Raw genomic sequence first — 21,073 nt, forward strand, 5'->3', positions numbered from 1 at the left:
TTCATTAGGATCAAAATACTGTTCATAAGCAGTTATTCCAAGCAAAGGTTAACTACCTACACTGCAGTTGTTGCAATTCCTGACCCTGCTATTAACTCAATAATTAATCAAGTTCTAATTCTCTCTCTCCCATCATCTCCTTGAACTGGATTTATCCCATTGCCTATTTACACCTTTATTACTTGTGACTATCTTGAACTTTCCTGTACCTGACAGTACCTTGTACAGAATAAGGCTTAAAGGCACATTTCATGGTTTCCACAGAATAAATGATTTTCATGTAGGAATTCAAAACAACACAAAGCCCACTTTCATTCCCTAATGGTACTTGCCAGTACTATCTAGCTTTTCAATAAAACAGCAGGAACACAATAAATTCCTATTTAAGATTATATGTATTCTTTAAGAAGTATTTACCCATCCTTCACTTATGTCTAAAATTTTTACCACAAAAAGTTTAATAGCATAGACAAAGGAGAATAAACAAATACACACACACACACACTATTTTAAATCAGTTCAGAAATAAACTGCCATGTAGTCCATTTTAAATTTTCTCTCGTTTATAATAAAGTTCCCAAAAATTTCAAATTCAAGACTTTTGGGAAATGAATCCTTTAATACTCAATATCCAAATCAGGCAAAATAGCAGGTCAAGTCCTTTAATGACTATCTCTAATTTGTCTCAGCGTGACAGGAATATTTCTTAAAACCTCCATTCTGAACATTAAATATATTCCCCTCCCCTCAAGCCCACCCAAAAGAAACCCCTTCCCTGTAAGTATCAAATGATGCATACAAGCCACCCAAGAGATTATAAATTTTTTATTTTAAATAGGTAAAATTTTACACTATTCATTATAACCCCATTTGGAAAAACTAATTATTTTAAGTACCAAACAACAAAGTCATGTACCAACTAGGGAAGCACATTCTATAATAACAAGTCTTATAATTCAGTGTTAACAGTACCATCATGCTGTTTTATGAGGCAGTTACTCAGTTTCTAAGCAAATAAAAGTACAAAACTCAAAGCCCAATAGTTTATCCTAACATAGGGAACAGATTTTTTTCACAATAAAATTAACCAAGATAACTTCCACTGACACCATGAAGACATCACCTGCTTGATTTTGAGTAGTACTACTAACAGTACTAATATCCATTTCAATTTTACTTCAAATATACTTAACCCTACGAGTGCCCACAGAGAGGAATGATTACTTTTCCTCAAACTGATATTACACAGGCCTATTTCTTAAGCGTGGTGTTTTATCTAATGATTCTTCAACACTGGAAGTTGAATAAACAGGGCAGTCATTTACGTGAGGGGTCTGAGAATAAAGCATCTGCACGTAAAGAAGCACTCCACACTCACTCCCACCTTTTCCTCACTCCTTCCAAGGAGGAGTCCCAAAGCGCTTGCTGGTGAGGCGATGGAGACTGTGGCTCTGTCCTCTGCTCAAGCAGTGAGCACCAAAGGCCTCTCCCACAAGGGACGGCCCTGATTAGCTCACAGACAAGCGTAAGGGTGGGCCCTACTCTCTTTCCACTCAGTGCACACAGGTGCCGGTAGGACATAACTGTGATCTAGTGAGAAAAAGTTCAGGCATTCCTAACCACCCATCCCTAAAACCAAAGAATGTCTCCACTCCAACATTACACCCAACACTGACAATTCCAATTTTAGACACCTTCTGGTTGGCGTCATGATAAACAATAGGATTTGCTATCATCAAAATACAGCAATCCAGCCCCACAGGCTGGCGCTCTTAAGCACAGGTGTCGGGTCCAAGTTGGGTAGTTAAACTCCAGGTTCTGCAACTGTGGGATAAAAGGACAGATCCCCTCCTAATTCCATGAAAGTCTTATAAATGTAGATGAGAGAAGGTGGGAGCCCACACAGAGTTGAAAAAAATCCCAGAGAAACAAAGTCCGCTGGCACAAAGAAATAATTGTATTTGCTTTTGAAAATCATACAGGCAACTTTGGGCAATGCCAAATTCCATACCAAAAAACAGATGCCTGAGTCCTGTATTTCTTTCCTACTAGATGATAGATTATCCGCCTCACAGATTTGCAGTGGTTGTTGCAAATTACTGAGAGAGGAACAAGGGAGGGGAAGACGGGGAACTGTGCATAAAAAAGTCAACTATATATACAATCAACTCCTTAGACAGCATACAGTGGGAACTGATAAACACCATACACTCCTAGTGCCCCAACTCAACCAGCCAACAACCATACCTTTAATAATGGAGAAAAAGGGAAGAATGAATAAAGTGAACTCTGCCAGAGTCTCACTTCTCATAACCAAAGTTGTTAATCCTCTTTACCCTAGGACACCAGCTTGCTAAAAATCCAAGGCCTATTTTCTAGTCCCCAAGAGGTCCAGCAAAGGCAAACCAGATTTTATCCTGCCCAGAATACACGGTAAGAGATTGATCTAGATGCGGTGGTTCACACAGTCAACAATGTTTAAATACCCCTTTCTATACTCCATGCACATACAGAGGATACGTTCATTTGCTTGGAATTCAAGGGACATACAAAAAAAGTAATAAGTTATCTCTAGGCAAGATAAAGCCCAGCTATTTAACAAGGCAACTGCCTGGCAACCGGTCCTTAAATCGTCATGGAACAGAAACCATTTAGTGCTATGGACTGTAGAAAGGGCAAGAGAAAAGGCAGGAAGAAAAATTATAACAGAATGAAAAACCACAGATGCAAAACATAAGACTTACGGTACAAAGCAATACTGTACTATGGTTATTACCTAGTTTTGGTTATTTCCTAGGGATGGAGATGTCCAAATACAAAGTCAAATGTTCAGGCTGCAAACTGGGAAAACCACTCGGCCCTAGCCATTGACAGTTAAAGAAGGTTAAGAGACTGGGGAAGGCTTGCCATGCATCAATAATTAGCGACCGCTCCCCAAAAAAGTGAGTCTCCTCTGTTTTGGCTGGTAATCCAAACAAAACTACACATGCACTCAATTTAAACAGGTGTGCCACAGCCCCACTGCTTCAAGGAGACCTGGAGAATGTGACATGCCTAAGAAAGATGACCAAACTTTTTAAATGGAATTTTTTAAATGAAGCAGTGAATGTGGAAGGCTTACTATCCAAACAGTTAACTTTAAGGACCAAAAACTTTATTTGCCATGATTGTGGATGGAAATTATACATTTTCTAACTTCATTATAGAGCAGGCTGGTCATAACTTTATTTTCTCTTAGGGATGTAGGGTCACTGTTTACAATACTGTGTTCAGTCACAAGGTGATGTAGTAGGGAGTTCCTAGGCATTCTGACCTTACCTATTCAGAGAAATTCACCCCTACTTTGAGTTCTTATGTTTAAATTCCACGTTTTTCCTCTCTTCCTCATTAGGCTGTACCTCAAACCACACCTCAACTCTGAGAATCATACTCAATTTGCTATCTTAATCTTCCTTGGGCTGGGAAGCCAGGTTGTTAGTTCTATACACATAGAGGAGTGGTCTCTGGGGTCTCAGAAGCTCCCCTCTGTGCCCTGCGTCCGTGATCCCTGGATAACTGAGCTGTAACTGCTTTTCGTGTCAGTCAGAAAGTCTCAAGAGAAATCATCCCAACAAAACCCTCATTATCCTGGTCTGGGTTCCTTCTCCCCTAGACAGATGTGTATCTGAATAGGCCAAAGTGATCACAGAACTCATGCATTTTCCTCAAGTCTCTCCCACATCCACACTGTCCTCGCACACAACCAAGTTTTCGCAATAAATTCATTCTTGAATTTTCCAGCAAGAATACTGGAGTGGGTTGCCATTTCCTTCTCCAGGAGATCTTCCCAACCCAGGGATTGAACCCAGGTCTCCCGCATTCTAGGCAGACGCTTTACCGTCTGAGCCACCAGGGAAGTCCCCTTTACAACTAAAAAAGTCAATAAATGTGCTACAAAACTAATCAGAATAAACCAATGGAAAACAGATGACCTCTACTGCTGCTGCTGCTGTTAAGTCACTTCAGTCATGTCCGACTCTGTGCGACCCCATAGACGGCAGCCCACCAGGCTCCCCCATCCCTGGGATTCTCCAGGCAAGAACACTGGAATGGGTTGCCATTTCCTCCTCCAATGCATGAAAGTGAAAAGTGAAAGCAAAGCCTCTCAGTCGTGTCCAACTCGCAGCAACCCCATGGACTGCAGCCTACCAGGCTCCTCTGTCCATGGGATTTTCCAGGCAAGATTACTGGAGTGGGTTACCATCGCCTTCTCCGGGCCTCTACTACAATGTTTTTTTCTAATTCTCTGAATATTTTTTTTTTCACACACAGAGCTCCAAGGTCTCACTGCTATTCTTTTTAATTCTTATTTACCCATGCTTCCAGTTCAAAGAATTCAGTGACAACCACAGGCCATCACAACCTCTCCCCTAACCACACATCCTAACACAAAACCACAAGTGCTTCATGCCTGGCCAGTTCTGTTCTTTTGATTGACAGGGAAGGGATGCCACGTGAGCACTTGTGGCTGACTTCCCTCTCTCCTGAAAGCAAGTCGTTTGTTACCTTTCTTACCTGTAGGGAGGCCCAGAACCAAAGAAGTACGCTAATGGCAAGGGCGGGGCTGGGCACACTGAAAAACAGATCCTCGCTGTTAGCAAGACATTTAGTTCTGTCCAAATATGACCCTAAGGCTTTTACAAAACACCTTACTTTAAAATAATATTACAAAGGGTCTTCAGTTTTTACATTACTCTAGGCACTGGGTTATTACTTTTTCCTTTTCTTTTGCTTCCCTCACTCCAAGTCTAAAAAGGTTTTCCATGGTATTTTGGCCCCAAACTATACTAAGAAACATACGGCCAATTTCATAAAAAAATAATCTGATTCTCAGGAGAGAACCACAGATCCATTTCCAAAGGCCAGAGAAAGCAATTATATACTAGGAAGAATTTCTAACTTGAAAAAAATCAAAGCCTTCATCACTGCTGGGAGAGTTTTAAGTCTGTGGGCCTGGCCTTCAAATGAGTAACAAAATGTCCTGCACCTCACTCCATGGGCCAATGACCCAAATTTCCTTACATTAGTTCAAGATGTGAGTGAGCAGTACAGTACACAAATTAGTTTCAGATGACAAGAGGAAAAGAACCCCAAGAGCACCAAAAGGAACAAAGCAGAACCATCAGTGCCAAATGAAATGACCCTGCGGGGTGAAAGGAGATGGACTCCCTGAGTTAAATCTCAGGGCAGCGCCAAGGTGCAGGCTCCCAGGCTCAATTTACCTACACCTTCATGTGACTTTTGACCTATTCGAAACCATCCCAGGGAAGTGCAGAAAAAGTAAAAGCAGAACGAGAACCAATAAGAAGAATGCAGTGTCAATCATACTTTAATTTTTTCTTAAAAAAAAAAAAGCACATCATCAGTTTTAACTTTTTGCTTCTATCCACAACTCAAATGCACTTTCAGAAGCAAAAGGGGTTTCTTGATGAATGAGAAATGGATGGATAGAAATCAATTAAGACCTATAAAGCAATTAGGCAAATAACCTAATAAATAAAACCATCTTCAGAATTCATACCATGTGTGCAGTGCTTAGTTGCTCAGTCCACGTCCAACTCTTCGTGACCCCATGGACTGAAGCCCCCCAGGCTCCCCTGTCCATGGGATTCTCCAGGCAAGAATACTGGAGTGGGTTGCCACGCCCTCCTCCAGGGGATCTTCCCAACCCAGGTCTCTCGCATTGCAGACAGATTCTTTACCATTGAGTCACCAGGGAAGCCCACAAATACTGTAGTGGGTAGCCTATCCATTCTCCAGGGGAGCTTCCCAACCCAGGAATCAAATTGGGGTCTCCTGAATTGCAGGAGGGGTCTTTACCAGCTGAGCTATGTTAGAAGCGCTCAGAATTCATACCACTAAAAGTTAACTGTGATTCCAAAAAGCTTGAATCTTTTCCAATAAAATATACATTAACCAATCACCTTCACAAAATCTAAGCAGCATGAAAACATTTTGCTTGCTGCTTGCCTATTCTGCAGCCTGAGAAGAATATGCTCATGGGCACATTAGTAAAATCATAGCTGAATTCATACTTCAACGAAAGTTCCTTCTCTGCTAAAAATAGTGACTTCTAACACTAAAAATCTACTCTGGACCACGTGTCAGAAAATTGTCACAAACACTCCAGGAAAATGTTCTAGCCATTTTTCTTAAATAGTAATAAGGAAAATAAATTTTTGTTTCTGATTCAACACAGCAAGGAGCCAAAATTAGTAGACAAAATGATGATATGATAAACTTACTGAATCACAAAAAAAAAAGAAGTGGGGCTTTGTTTTGCTGTGTTGTGTCTGAGGCAGATGGGTATGAGAGGTTACTATGAAATTACTGTATCTCTTTTAAAACAATATAATTATCAGATAGCTAATGTTTTATGAATGATTACAAGTTTCTTAATGGCTCCCAAAGTAAAACCTAAGCCTAATAAAATTTAATTTATTACAACAAACATTTGTGCAGCTGATTCACACTTGTATATGCCGTGACTATGGTAAAGAAAGAAAAATCTTAAAAAGTAAAAATTTGACAGAGAATCATACAGCCCAGAAAAAAAGAAAGAAAAATTGCTTTCCTGAACTTCCTTCTCATACAGGTGGACACCGTGTATACATGCCCTCAGTCATAAGGACTGACAGCGTGTCGTCCTCTTATTAGCCAGATTTAGGAAAACAAAGAGGGAGATGAGGAAGGGAAAGAGTTACTGAAAGAGAAGAAAACATTTTTAAATTTAGTCATACACATTCTTACAAGTAATGGGGTATCAAAGTATCATTGCTATTTTCATCAGAGAAACCTCTTGCCTTCCTGCTCCATTCTGGTTTTGAAAGATAAACCCCTGACTGATACTTCAAGACCTAGAAATTCTCAAAACGGTTCTAGCCTTCTGAGCAAAATGAGAAACAGCTTTCTGATAATAACTATAGAAACACCAACAATAGCATCAATAGAAAAAGAAATCATAATAATGAAAACAAAATAGAAACACTGTGCCACCTCCTTTACCTCTGAAATTGAGAAAAATCTGCTCATCCATCAAGACACATCAGCCGGTTTTTACCATGTTCCTGCCACTGTGAAAGCAGGACTTTTCTCTCCCTTCTGGTAACAACTACAGCAGTGGCCGGGGCACTGGCGCTGCCTGTGTGGCATGAGCGTGCGGGCCCGCAGGAGCCCGGGGGGCACTGCCACTGGGCAGGAAAAGGCTGGAGGTGCTGTCAGTGCTGCTCTCTGTACGTACACTGTGGGCGACCATGAGGACAGGGGCCTGTACAGGCAAACACTCTCCTGAAAATCAAATCAAACTGTGCCCTCGAAAAGGACATGAAGAGAAATTTAAAGATACGTCTTAGAATCTTTCACAGCCCCTCCACTAAAAACTGTTCAAAGGACCACCGGTATGTTTCAGGAACAATAAGAGCACTAGAGCAGAGATCAAAAGACTGAGCACTGGGAAACATGAGTTCTAATCTGAGGTTTACCAATCATCAGCTTTAAATCTGGACAATTAATTCCTCCTTTTACCAAAGGACAAGGTTATAGATTCACCTTCAAGGTTTCTTTTTGCTCTATTATCTTTCAAAACACCTCTGCCTATAGTGCTTACTTCATACAGATTAAATAAAAACTGAAAAAAGAGGTTTACTCAAACTCTAAAAACCTATTAGTTTCTCTCACTCATATGAATATAATCTGAGCCTTCTGGATAAGAGAGGAAGAACCTAAAGAAAATGTTGAAAAAAGAACATACTGAGTAAATAGTGATAGTAATCACTGTGCTTTTATGCCAATGAAATCTAATTTTACAGCTGAGTTCTACACAGCTGTGAAAGAAAGACTCTTGCCATGGCTTGCCACTTGAATGGGAGAAGGAGTGGTGATAACTGTTCATGCAGAAAAACTTCTTGAGACATGAGCAGTACCTGGAGGTATGCACCCAGCTGGTTGGTTGAGGTACAAATAGTCTGGAATTTGTCTTCTTGTCTGATATGAGTTCATTAGTGAAGTTAAATCACAGTTGTCTGAAAAGGTTCCTAACCTTAAAAACATTCTTGCTTTCAGCATCCAACTATAAACACAGGAGAATTAAGTGGCAACATTTAAATCCACAGGAGAAATCCTGTGAAATTGAGGTTAGATTAAAAACACCACCACCACTGCTGCCATGGATTAAAATCAATAATAATATGTGATTCAAACAACAAATAAAAAAAGAACTGTCCACTGTGCTCCAGAGGCTAAGGAGAGATGTCAAGTAGTCTAATGTATAGGCCCCAGCTTCAAGAATCCATAGATGCTTTCTTTATTCTAATTTAGCACAGTCACGTCTGAACTCAAAACCACTATATAAGGAAGGCACTATTTCCTGAGAAGAAGAAATAGTCTACATGTCTGAGGATCATATGTAAACATTATATGCATCAGGCTATTTTTATAATTCTCCATGAATATATATATACACAATCTCTGGACCTCAGATCCACATCCACACATAAACAGCTCAGTTCTACAAACATTAACTAAAAGGGAAAGGCGGCCCAACTTCAAAAGAAAAATGTTTACCAACAAAAGGTCCATTTGTTTTGTTCATTGCTTTTAAACAGTGTTTAAAGCGGTCTGCAGATGTAATTAGACATTTTTATTAGAACACCTAGACTCCGGGTACACGCAGCACAATAAATCTCACATCCCTCTCTCACATCCCAAGGATGACAGTCTAGCATCTACAAAAGAACATTCCAAAGCTATGAGCCCTTATTTTCATTCACATCCAAGCTAACTTTGTCACATACTTTATCCAAAGATGAGAATAACTGAAAATATTTCTTTGCAATGACTTGGAGTTGTGTGATTGTTTCTTTATATCTTTTTCCATAGGATGTTGGAAAAAAGTCTGCTGCTGCTAAGTCACTTCAGTCGTGTCCGACTCTGTGTGACCCCATAGACAGAAGCCCAACAGGCTCCCCCGTCTCTGGGATTCTCCAGGCAAGAACACTGGAGTGGGTTGCCATTTCCTTCTCCAATGTGTGAAAGTGAAAAGTGAAAGTGAGGTCAGTCAGTCACGTCTGACCCTTAGCGACCCCACAGACTGCAGCCTACCAGGCTCCTCCATCCATGGGATTTTCTAGGCAAGAGTACTGGAGTGGCTTGCCATTGCCTTCTCCGGGAAAAAAGTCTAGAAAACTATAATCCAAAAGTGGGGAGAAAAACAAGTCACCCCTAAAGCCCCCTCCAGCTCGAGGTCTTCCTACCTCCACACCAGTCAAGCTCTAAGGTGGGTGGGCGGCGGGGCTGTGGGCGGCTGTGTGTGCTGGGGGTGGGGGTGGGGAAGGGGCGTGGCGGCACCGGTGGCAGGGTTATAGAAAGAGATGAGATCTAAACTATGAAGACACTCAACTCCTCAGCCAGCCCTCGGGCACTTACCACCTGCCCGGAAGCCCCACAGCAGGCTGACAGGTCCCACTGCTCATCGAGGCCCTGGCTCAAGGTGTGCCTGCACAGGCCCTGGGTCTCAGTTCCTTCATCTGCAATATGGGTGCTTTAACACAACTTCTAGATGGGCTTCCCTGGTGGCTTAGTGGTAAACAATCTCCCTGCAATGCAGGAGACCTGGCTTCAATCCCTGGGTCGGGAAGATTCCCTGGAGGAGGACATGGCAACCCACTCCAGTATTCCTGCCTGGAGAATCCTATGGACAGAGTAGCCTATAGGGTTGCACAGAGTTGGACATGATTAAGCAGCTAAACAGGAGCAGCAGCACATCTCCCTCTAATGAAATCCAAAATGTATTTTATTATTCTCCTTTTAGAGATCTATTATGAATTAAATTCACGTTTTTATAACCACTTGGGTACCTAACAGCCAGGTATAACACTTGTTACTTCGGAGGGAAGGGAAAATATATTGCAAACACCAAACCGTTTCTGGGAAAGGCTGAGAGGAAGAGTCCCCAAAGCAAAGACGGTCACGGCTTGAAGCCCCTGTGCACTAACTGTTCCTGAGCCTCACAACATTCAAGTGAAGGAGGCAGTATTCCCCTCTGAACAGATATTACGACGAAGGTTGAGAGAGGTTAAGTGATGTGCCAAAAGAGACATAGAAAGTGATGGTAAGACGTCAACATTCTCTGAGTGAGCTGATTATAACATCTAAGAATCTGGCAATAAAACATGGCAGTGGAAGGGCTGATGAAAAATTCATAGGTTAGTGAATTTGAAAAATTAGACAAAACAAGCACATAGTACAAAATTCAAAAGGTAACTTTCAAAGACACCCAATCAAAGTACATTTCTCTCCTATCCAGTCCCCAGTTCCCTATACACAAAGCCAGTAACTGAATTTTTGGTGTATCCTTACCAAGATGCAGATTTAATGATTTTTTAAAACACTTTTTAAAGTAGCTTAAGGGAAGTTAAGCAAATTCACTGTACTATCATGTAGTCCAGATGGTTAAAATTTAGGGAGAAAAAGGAACCAGCAGAAAAACAAACTAGAAAATACTGAAGTTAAACCCTCAGTGGTGATATTCAGGGAGACTATGATGGGTCATAATGAAACACAAAAGCAAAATTACTTCACAAAGGAGAGCAGCTTAGCAAGTCATTGATGAGGAGACTGTTTAGAACAAGGTATTTGGTACAATGGGTTTCAAGATTCTATTATTTTCAATATCCCAAAAGAAGGACTCAGCTGAAGGAAATCTAAAATAACATTAAATCAAAGGACATGAACAAAGATAATCAACCATTCTTTTAACAAATATTTACTGAGCATCCACTGTGTGCCAGGGACTGTACTAGTATTTTAGGATTCTAGAAACAAAGGCCTGAGGTTTAAATAGCATTACACTGAGGTTATATTCGATAACCCAAATCCACACTGGACACTTCTAACAAAACCCATCAACAGACCACCATGCTTTATGAAACCTTGCATCTGAGATAAGCTTCACAGTCTAAATCTGGTTTCCCAGCTGTGGCATCTTTCCTAGTCTTAAGTGTGCCAGAAGATGAATTTGTCTCAAAACATGCCCCCTTTCTCAACCTTTGTTTCTGATTAGCCAGAAGAATTCTAAAATTTTTTCTTTAATCAGCTCATATAGAACCCAGTCATGCTTATTTATGCAACAACAAACTCAGTTTTGTCGAACTGATGTTATAAAACACTCATGACAAGGATAAGCTCTGAAGCTGTTACTTCAGTCTCACAGAAGCATCATTGGTGTTTTATTCAGTTTATAATTAAATATGCATTTCAAATATTTCTAACACTTTATTACTAATTTTAGATGTTGGTTCCAATATTTCCTCCTCTCTTATGTTGGGGGAGAAGGGGTGGTGGAGAAATAAACAAGAATAGTATACAATACACTGAAAATCAGTTTACAAACATGTTTTTTAAAACAAACTATTTCTTTAAGAGTCCACAACTGATGACGTCCTCATAAGCAGCTCTGTATTTCACCTGATGGGACTAAACACCACAAATACCAGGTGTTCCTTAGAACTTACAAGGTACTGAAACAGAAAATTCACATGAAATGATGCTTATAAAGAAACAAATTAGCAGGTGCAAAGACACAATGTGCAAGGGAGTATCTATTTACTATTTCAGATTTTAGACCATTACAACAAAATTTTAACATGAATACACACATTACTAATTCAGACTAATATTTTTGAGGACTCCAAAATGTGGAATTTTTCAGAAAAAAAAATTTTTTTTCTTTCTTTTAAGGGAAAAAGAAAAAAAATCTGCAAGGAGATTTGTTTTACTGGATGAAATGGCAATTGGTCTATACAAACTCACATGCAAATGAAGTGAATCTAAATGTTTGAAAGTGAATCTATATTCTAAGCAACCACTGTGAATAATGATGACATCATTAATTACACTAATATAATTTGTTAAGAAAATGCAAGGAAGCTGCATTTATTTATTTATTTATTCACTTAGGATCTGTTTTGTGTAAGACACCCTTTTGTTCCGAAATCATTCAAACTTCAAATTTAAGCAGTCCACTAACAGGCTTTAACCTTTCCAAAAATAATTTTAAATTTCAACTCTGTTATAAAATGCATGGTCTCCAATTCAATTTTTTTATTTCTCCTCACGCGAAAGCACGAGAGACAAAGTATTTTTCAGTTAACACTATTGAAGGACACAAAAGCATAAGATTGAAAAAGACATAAAAACATTTTAGGGTTATTAATAGTTACAATCTCATGAAACCCATTAAAAGAATTTCAGGATCACCCAAGGGCCCCCCATACCAGACTCTGACAACCACTACTCCATGCCAAGCACCTTAGATGTAAAAATTTAAGAAAAATGTAAATTCACTTTCTAGTAGACAAACTTCCCTATTTTATATACTCTATACATCCACAATTCACCTGGCAGGGTCTGAAACAAAGAACAAATGAACCCAAACGAAATGTATCCAAATTCCAGCATGGACTTCTCTCCAGGAGTTTATGTTACACTCTTTAAAGTACTTCGGTGAAACAAATTCATTTGGTAAAATCTTGATAAGAGAGCAGCAGGCTGGAGGGATAGGAAATGTTGGGGAGCAGGTACTCCTGGGTTTGGAATGTCAGGAATGTGAGCACACATTCAGGGACAGAGTGGGACCTGACTCCAATAAATCCAGGCCTACTGGACAGGGACCGAGTTTAGTCTCTCAAGTAGTCACATTTATGCCCTGGATTCAAAGCAAACCATCAATTCCAAGGTAATAAAGACAAATAATTTTGTGCTGCCATTCCCAAGTAAGACTCTTATCTGCTCTGATCTCCAGACCTTCACTGACTGCTCAATGAGCCCATTTGAAATCCACAGATGACTTGATCTAGTGTTTTCTACAGTCACTGCTTTATTTTCTTTAGCCGTAGCCTATTAGGTCTTCACCAGAGAACCCAAAAGGAGTTTTCCTGACACACAAGGATAACTCTTAAAACAAGAACCTCAAGCTTCAAATATAGACAGATCAGTTAGTGAAAAGGTGACATTCATTTTCCTAGAGCAGCAAGTAAGCAAGATCAAAATATGCCACATTCAACTGAGTTACATTCAGCAAACACAGTTAGGTAAGGGGCTTCCCTTTTATTTTTAAAAATAGATTAAGGAAGCGTATTAATTTTTCACTGGCCACTATAAATAAATGGAACTACAAAATACTTTCTTTGCAAGGGGATTCTGGCCAGGCGCTGTGAGCCTGACCTGGAGTGGAAAGTGTATTTACGTTGCGGAGAGGCCGCATTGTGTGCCGGTGGGAAACCACTTCTCACAAACCTCCCATTCAAGGGAGGCCTCCACAATAGGTACTCACACAGGAAGCAGGCCTCACTAAGAGCACCTCAGACTGCTCCAGAGAGAACTTTCCAAGGCAGGCGACGGTGAACCACTGTAAATGCCCTGTTCACAGGCCCCAACTGCCTACACTTCAGGGTCAACAAAGCTGGTGTTGTCCACAGTCAAGCCCCCAAGTTCTTCCCAAAGTTAAAGGGAAGCAGTAGGCAAGTACATTTCATTTTGCAGCTAATCTCTCAGGGTATCACTTTGTTTTAAAAAAAAGTCACAAAGACATGACATTTGCTTTTCTCAAAAAAACTGGAAAATACTCCTAAGAAGTTATTGCTTTTCAAAACTAATAAAAGGTGTTAGGACTTAATAAGCAATTTAAAAGAAATCAAAATTTTATCAGTCACTTATCTCTACTGAAAATTCCATTCCGTTGCTCAGTCGTGTATGACTCTTTGCGACCCCATGGACTGTAGCCTACGAGGCTTCTCCGTCCATGGGATTCTCCAGGCAAGAATACTGGAGTGGGTTACCGTACTGAAAATTAGGGTTCCTTAAATACTGACCATTTTGCTTAATTGCCAAAGCAAAAAAATAATTATTTTAACGCCTCAAATGGGAAAGTGGGCACTGTCAGCATCGTATCAATGACTTCTGCACAAATATGTGAGGAAATAAAGATGATAGTGACGCATGCCATCAAATCAACCAACTGCTAGTTGAAAAATGAACTAAACAAGTAAGTTTCACAAATTTGTGGGCCCAGTCACTCAGTCGTGTCTGACTCTTTGCAACCCCATAGACTGCAGCCCACCAGGCTCCTCTGTCCATGGAATTTCCCAGGCAAGAATACTGGAGTGGGTTGCCATTTCCTCCTCCAGGGGATTTTCCAGACCAAGGGATCGAACCTGCATCTCTTGCAATGGCAGGTGAACCACTGAACCTCTATCAATTTGACTTTTTTTTTTCCCTGCTGCTGCTAAGTCACTTCAGTCGTGTCCGACTCTGTGTGACCCCATAGACGGAAGCCCACCAGGCTCCCCCGTCCCTGGGATTCCACACACACAATTGAGTTCTTTCAAAAATGTTGATTAAATTCTCAATACCCCATTTCTCAACCTACTAAAGAGAAGTAACAGCTGCTCCCTACAGTAGTATTCTTAGGTCATTGGATAATTTAATGATACTGGGCAAGGGGCAACAATCCTCTGCCTTGCTTTTCTCATTTCTCTAATTAGGGGACTGAACTCCATGATCAAGGTCCCAGGCAGCTCTAACAACTTGTCAGTTTGGGTACAGCAACAAAGAATATCACCATTAGCACATACATCTCAAGGGTTGATAGGAAATCTAATGCTTAAGGCAGTCACCGTAAAATGAAAAGGATCTGTACCCATAAATACTACTACTTACAAACTTAAGGAAGTCACTACTGCAACATGGAAAAAGTAAACCAGAAATATTACATGGAGATGTTCATAACAATATTCAGTGGAATGTACAGGGTATATATGTACACATAAATGCTTATAAGACTGTAATGAAATAAAACCAAAATGTTAACAATGGTTAACCTATGGATAATGAAATGTTATATTTTTTCTTTTGTATTTATATTTGAGCATCTATAATTTGTATAATCATAACAGTTAACGTTTATAAACCCATTTAATTCAATCTAAAGTTTCACCATGTGACTGCTTACATTTTTGTGATGAAATATTTCCAAATTAATGTACAAATATACAAATAAAGACCTAAAAGACACGATTTAGCCAACTCTCCCAGAAGGAACTTCCACCATTCGGCCTGGACTGTGTGGAACAGAACAATAGAAGAACATCTGTGATTAAGTAATAGATTGATTTGGTAACATTTACAAAACCAGCCCCGGGGTCATGCTTGCTGAGTAATCCCTAAGATTAGGCATGCTCACTAGGACCAACAGTTTTTTTGTTTTGTGTTTTTTTTAAAGGGAGGAAGGGAAAGCAGGTTCCCCAAGTCTTATTACCTTTTTTAGATAAGAAGCTCTCCAAAAAATCTTCTTTGCACTGCCAAAATAAATCAAACTTTCTAGGTGGAGAAGTGTCTGTCAATCAGATGAGACCCAGCAAGTCTCAGGATAAACTAATAATAGCAATCTGTTACATACTTAGCTGTGCTAACTATGCTAGTCCCTAACTAGCACAAAGGACTTCAAAACCTCTAGCTATGAAAAGTACAGGGTGGGGCCAGTGTTCCCTCAGGGCTGGCAGGCTTCATTCTCAGTGGAAGAGTAACTACCCATTCTTATCTTTGTGGTTTCTCTCTACTGGTGCAGCCTCCCTCATCCAAAACCTAAAAATACTTGCCCTGTGTTTTAATTCCCACATCCCCATTTATTATATAATACGTGTTCACTCTTGGAATCTGGAAATACAGAAAAACAGGACGAAGGTTTCTATTCACCTAGAAACATCCACTGTTAAAAAGGTGACGTGTTTCAATTTCTTCTATCCATATGAAACCTATAAAGTTAGAGGGCTATAGTTTACACAGGATAGACCTGCCTATTTTTCATTTCTGATATTTCATGATCATAACACTGACAACTTTTAAAAAATAAAAAACTGTTTCCTAACTAACATTTTCAGAGAATGCGGCAAAATCTTCTTGAGGGTCCTCGACCTTAGCATAAAGCTAGGGAATACCATGTGCTCAACTGAGATGACCAATGTGTACCAAAGGCATAATTTCCTTCTATCTGACATCAGGTTATAATGATATAATACTCTTAGATTATGTGTAAGTATTTAAATAGAATTATGAAGTAAACAGTCCCCATATAACACTGTAAATTCAAATTTTTGTTTCTGTGTTTTACAGGTAAAAAGTTTTGCTTTACACAATGAAAGATTATGCTGCCAATTTTAAATGCATTTGAAATCAACCTGCTAAAAAAGGAAGATGTACAAAATACACTGTTTACAGGGAAATAACAACATAGAGGAATAATAGGTTAACAAACAGAAGGTCTATGCTATAGTCCAACTTCTGCAAAACTAGGCATGTTTTCCACAGACAACAGAAATGAAAGACTCTATACCAAAGTGTTCACAGTGATTACGGTTAGGTAGGTAGGATGAAGGCTTCCCTGGTGGCTCAGACAGTAAAGAATTCACCTGCAATGCAGAAGACTTGGATTTGATTGCTGGGTTGGGAAGATCCCCTGGAGAAAGGAAAGGCTATCCATCCATTCCAGTATTCTTGGGCTCCCCTGGTGGCTCAGACAGTAAAGACTCCACCTGCAATGTGGGCGACCTGGGTTCAATCTCTGGGTTGGAAAGATCCTCTGGAGGAGGGCACAGCAAGCCACTCCAGTCAGTATTCCTGCCTGGAGAATCCACATGGACAGAGGAGCCTGGTAGCTACAATGCACAGGGCTGCAAAGAGTTGGCCACGACTGAGCAAGTAAGCACAGCACAGCACAGACAGGATAAAGAATTTATCAATACATTCTGACCTTTATTTTTTAAGAGATACTTTTATATAGAACACAGACCACTTTATAGGCAATCTCATATTTGTCAAAGAAGCCAATGGAATGGTGAGAAACAGATAATGGACATTTGGCCAATGAAAATCCTATTATACGAAACACGCTTCTAAGACTTCCTGAGAAGGGTCACTGACGGTAGCAGCTCCACCTTCTAAATTGGTGTGGCTCACAGGTGTGGCTTGCCCTCACCCTGGGCACAGCTGGGCTGACCTGCAGGGATGGTGCGGCCTTGGCGCCTAGAAACTATTTTCAGTTTCAAGATATACCACAGAATCCTGAATCTAAAAAGGAACCTTGAAAAGTTCAGTCTGACACAGGCTTGCACAATATTTAAACATCCCTAATTGACCACAGGCTTCAAAATACCATAACCCAGCATTTTTTTTTACTATCCTATATCCTTCAGTTAGTTATCCCGGATTTCCTCTCTCAAAACAGTCGGTGAAAACACATTTATTTGGAAAAACAGGATGATAGGAACAGATAAGGTCAGAATTAGACATAACCATGTCTGAGTCAGTTAAAAATATAAAGTGTTGAATATTTTAAAAACACCACTATTGAAAGGATTCTTTAATAAAATTCTGTTCCTCTGACTCTTCCACTCCTGACCAGCAGGGCTGCATCCTAATTCAGGAGTTAAATCACTTCTAGATTCTGGAAACATCTGGAACCATCTTATCCTGCCTACCATCTCTCTCCCATCTCCCCCTTCTGTCCACTGTAACCTGCACACACAGACCATGTAATTTATTCTGACACATCACTCTCACTGGGCCACCACTCACTTTCACAAACCAGGGGTTCTTTAAGCAGAAGCCAGAGCAGCATTCATGAGAGACGCAGAATGAGGGACTGGGCGCTGTGGAAGCAGGAGTTCCCCTGAGCTAACTGCTCCAGGTCTGACGCAGGACATACTGCAACAGAATCAGGGGGGTGCTTGTTCAGAAACGTTAATTCCTCATGAATGTTCATGCAGCATTGTTCACAAAAGCCAAGAACAGGAGAAACAACCCAAACACTTATCGACTTCAAGATAAATAAATATGGTATACCTACACAATGGAAAATTATTTGGCAATAAAAAGGAATGAGGTACCAACAGATGACAGAACATGAATTAACCTTGAAAATACTATGCAAAGGGGAAAAAGCCAGTCACGCGGCCACGTATGGTATAGCTTCCTTTTTATGAAACGTCCAGCATAGGTGAATTTTTAGAGACAGAAAGTAGATTGGTGGTTGCCTGGAGCTTGTGCAGGGTGGGGTGGGGGTTGGCATGACAGAGTGACCGCTAATAGGTAGTACAAGGTTTCTTTTAGAAGGTACAAAAATGTTCTAGAATTTGCTAATGTTGATAACTGTACAACCTTGCCAATATGCTAATATATATATATTGAAATTGACATTTTAAATGAGTAAACTGTATGATGTGAATTATTTCTCAATAAAGCTGTTTAAAAATCCAGATCCTTCGATTCCACCTCAGAACTACTAAATCAGAATCCCCAGGATTCCGTCGACCTGGATATCTTTCCTCTGAACAAGAACACGTGATGTGCATTTTCAGAAAAGTCCTAAAATACACTATATATATGTCTTAGATCTTTCCTAATGCTATATATAGAGGCTAGGTATCATATTCTGTAGCTCAAAAACACTTTTCAGGCCAAAAAAATCCTCTACAGTCTCCTGCCTATATAAATGTATTTCCTACTCTGTCCACACAACTCTCCCTCCCACCAGTGTCACGACTCCCCAGAAGCATGTGATGGCTGAAACTGTGCTCATGTTCCTCTCCTCCTCCTCTTTCCTAGGACATTTACCTTTGGTCCAAGCCTTCAGTTCAGTTCAGTCACTTAGTCGTGTCTGACTCTTTGTGACCCCATGGACTGCAGCATGCCAGGCCTCCCTGTCCAAGGCTTATCTGCCGCTTAACGCTACCTCAAGGTTACTCCAGTTTACAATGACTTCCACTAAGAGCTCTTTGGGCCTTCCTACCCTTAAGTGTGAAAGGAGAGTGATGGACTGCTCAACTTTCTCCCATATCTGATAGTTGAGCATCGCTGAAGACTCAAGAGACACTCTAGGCAAGCAAATTTTCCTCATTCACTTATTACCTCCCAATAATATGTTTTGGGCAAACTTCTCCCTGACCTGATGTATGAGGAAGTTAAATAACAACTTAAGGAAGTTTGTTTTTTTTTAAGGCGCAAGAATATGCACCTGTTAAAAGGGTCTCAAGATACTGGTATAGGACCCTGGCATGTGATAGTGGCTCAGATATTTGATGTATTCCTTGATACTCAAGAAGTTACTTCTTTAGCTTCAGTCTATTCAGACTTCTAGGTTTGCTGAAGTATCTACAAAGATCTTCCGCATACAGGAGACGTACACTCTTGTACTGCTCCTGGTTGACATATGAAGGTTGCTGTTCTTCTTTGCCAAGAGGACACAATCAATCCCTATCAAAGAGACCTGTAATATGTTTTGGTCTTTCTGCCAGTGATGATGGCTTATGAAAGTATTTGAAAGAAGAGTTGTTAAGGTTAGAGCTGCATTCCATGGTCATGAAATGAACAAAGATAACTGGCCCATCTTGTGATTAAGCTGCACTCTTATTTTCTGAACCAGTAAAAAGTCATTCATCACTGCCCCACCCACCCACATACACAGCACAATGTTAGTGAAATGCCAGAGCACTCCAGCTGATGTTCCTGGAAGCAACACAATTTTGAAAATTGCTCTTCAGTGACTACTTGTGTCAAGATGAATAAACAAAAATTTCACATGTGTTAAAATAAAAGCCTATTATTTGAAGAAGCTAACAACTTTTGTGTTACATTTTGTCAGTACAAAATGCATTCTTATATTTCCAGTAACTGTAGTGACAAAGCTTCATAAAAGTGAAATTTAGATGCTCCAAAACAAATATACATAAACACATACATATATGTATACATACATGCATAGATACATACTCTTTAGAAAAAGCACTAGGAAATTACAGAACCCATAATCCTATAATGCCTATTTCTAAATCTACAAAATATCAGACTCCTGTAATATGTAATAATTTTTTTCAGATGTTTACAAATTAAGGGAAAATATGCACCTCTTCTTCAAACGGTACTATCTCTTTTCACATGTTAATATTATATAAAAACCTTGGTAATTCAAAATTGAGTAAAATCCTATCTATATATATGAAGCATCTGCAACAACAAATATAAATGCAGTTAAAACTTTGAACAGCATTACCAAGTGAAACTCCTACCTGCTCTACTTAATAGATGAGACATGCTTGTACCTCTAACAACTGCTTCTTCAAAAAAAACATATTCCCATGGATGGACCTAAAGATTACCATACTGAGTGAAATAAATCAGGCAGAGAAAAACAAATGTTATATGATATTGCTGATATGTGGAATCTTAAAAAAAGGTGCAAATGAACATATCCACCAGACAGAGTCACAAATGTAGAAAACAAACTTACGGTTACCAGGGGGTAAGGCTGGGGGAGGGATAAATTGGGAGATTGGGATTGACATAAACACATTACTATATATATATGAAAAAGTGAAAGCGTTAATCGCTCAGTTGTGTCTGCCTCTGTGATCCCATGAATTGTAGCCCGTCAGGCTACTCTGTCCATGGAATTCTCCAGGCAAGAATACTGGAGTGGGTTGCCATTCCCTTTTCCAGGGGATCTTCCCAACCCAGGGACCAAATCCACATCTCCTGTGTTGGCAGACAAATTCTTTACCATCTGAGCCACAAGAGAAGAGAAAACTAATAAGGACTTACAGCACAGGGAACTCTATTCCATACTCTGTAACGGCCTATATGGGAAAGTAATCTAAAAATGAGTGGATATATGTATAACTGATTCACTCTGCTGTACACTTGAAACTATCAACATTGTAAATCAACTATACTCCAACAAAATTTTTAAAATATTTTCCCAAGTTCTTCAGAAGAATTTTATTTTATTCTACTGCATTGCCCCAACTCCTTAACCCATCTTATTTTAGTAAATTATTTCCCAAATTCTTCATAGCACTGAAGAGAGTACTAAAATGAAAACTTAAATTAGCTCTATTATTTTCAGTATCCAGATAAAACAAGGTAAAGATTGGTTTAGTTTTAATCTTGTGAGCTGGAGCCTAAGTAAGGATATCCTTTCAGTTTA

At 39.8% G+C, this 21,073-nt stretch overlaps 1 protein-coding gene across 4 annotated transcripts in view; it reads right to left on the reverse strand.

The window, feature by feature from the left end:
* The window catches only part of FNDC3B (fibronectin type III domain containing 3B), a 376,057-nt gene that overhangs the window by 298,175 nt on the left and 56,809 nt on the right, over window positions 1-21,073 (reverse strand). The window lies entirely within an intron of this gene.

The sequence above is a fragment of the Moschus berezovskii genome, chromosome 1, assembly GCF_049115385.1.
Source record: "Moschus berezovskii isolate FMDL1 chromosome 1, NW_MosBer_1.0, whole genome shotgun sequence".
NCBI lineage: Eukaryota > Metazoa > Chordata > Mammalia > Artiodactyla > Moschidae > Moschus > Moschus berezovskii.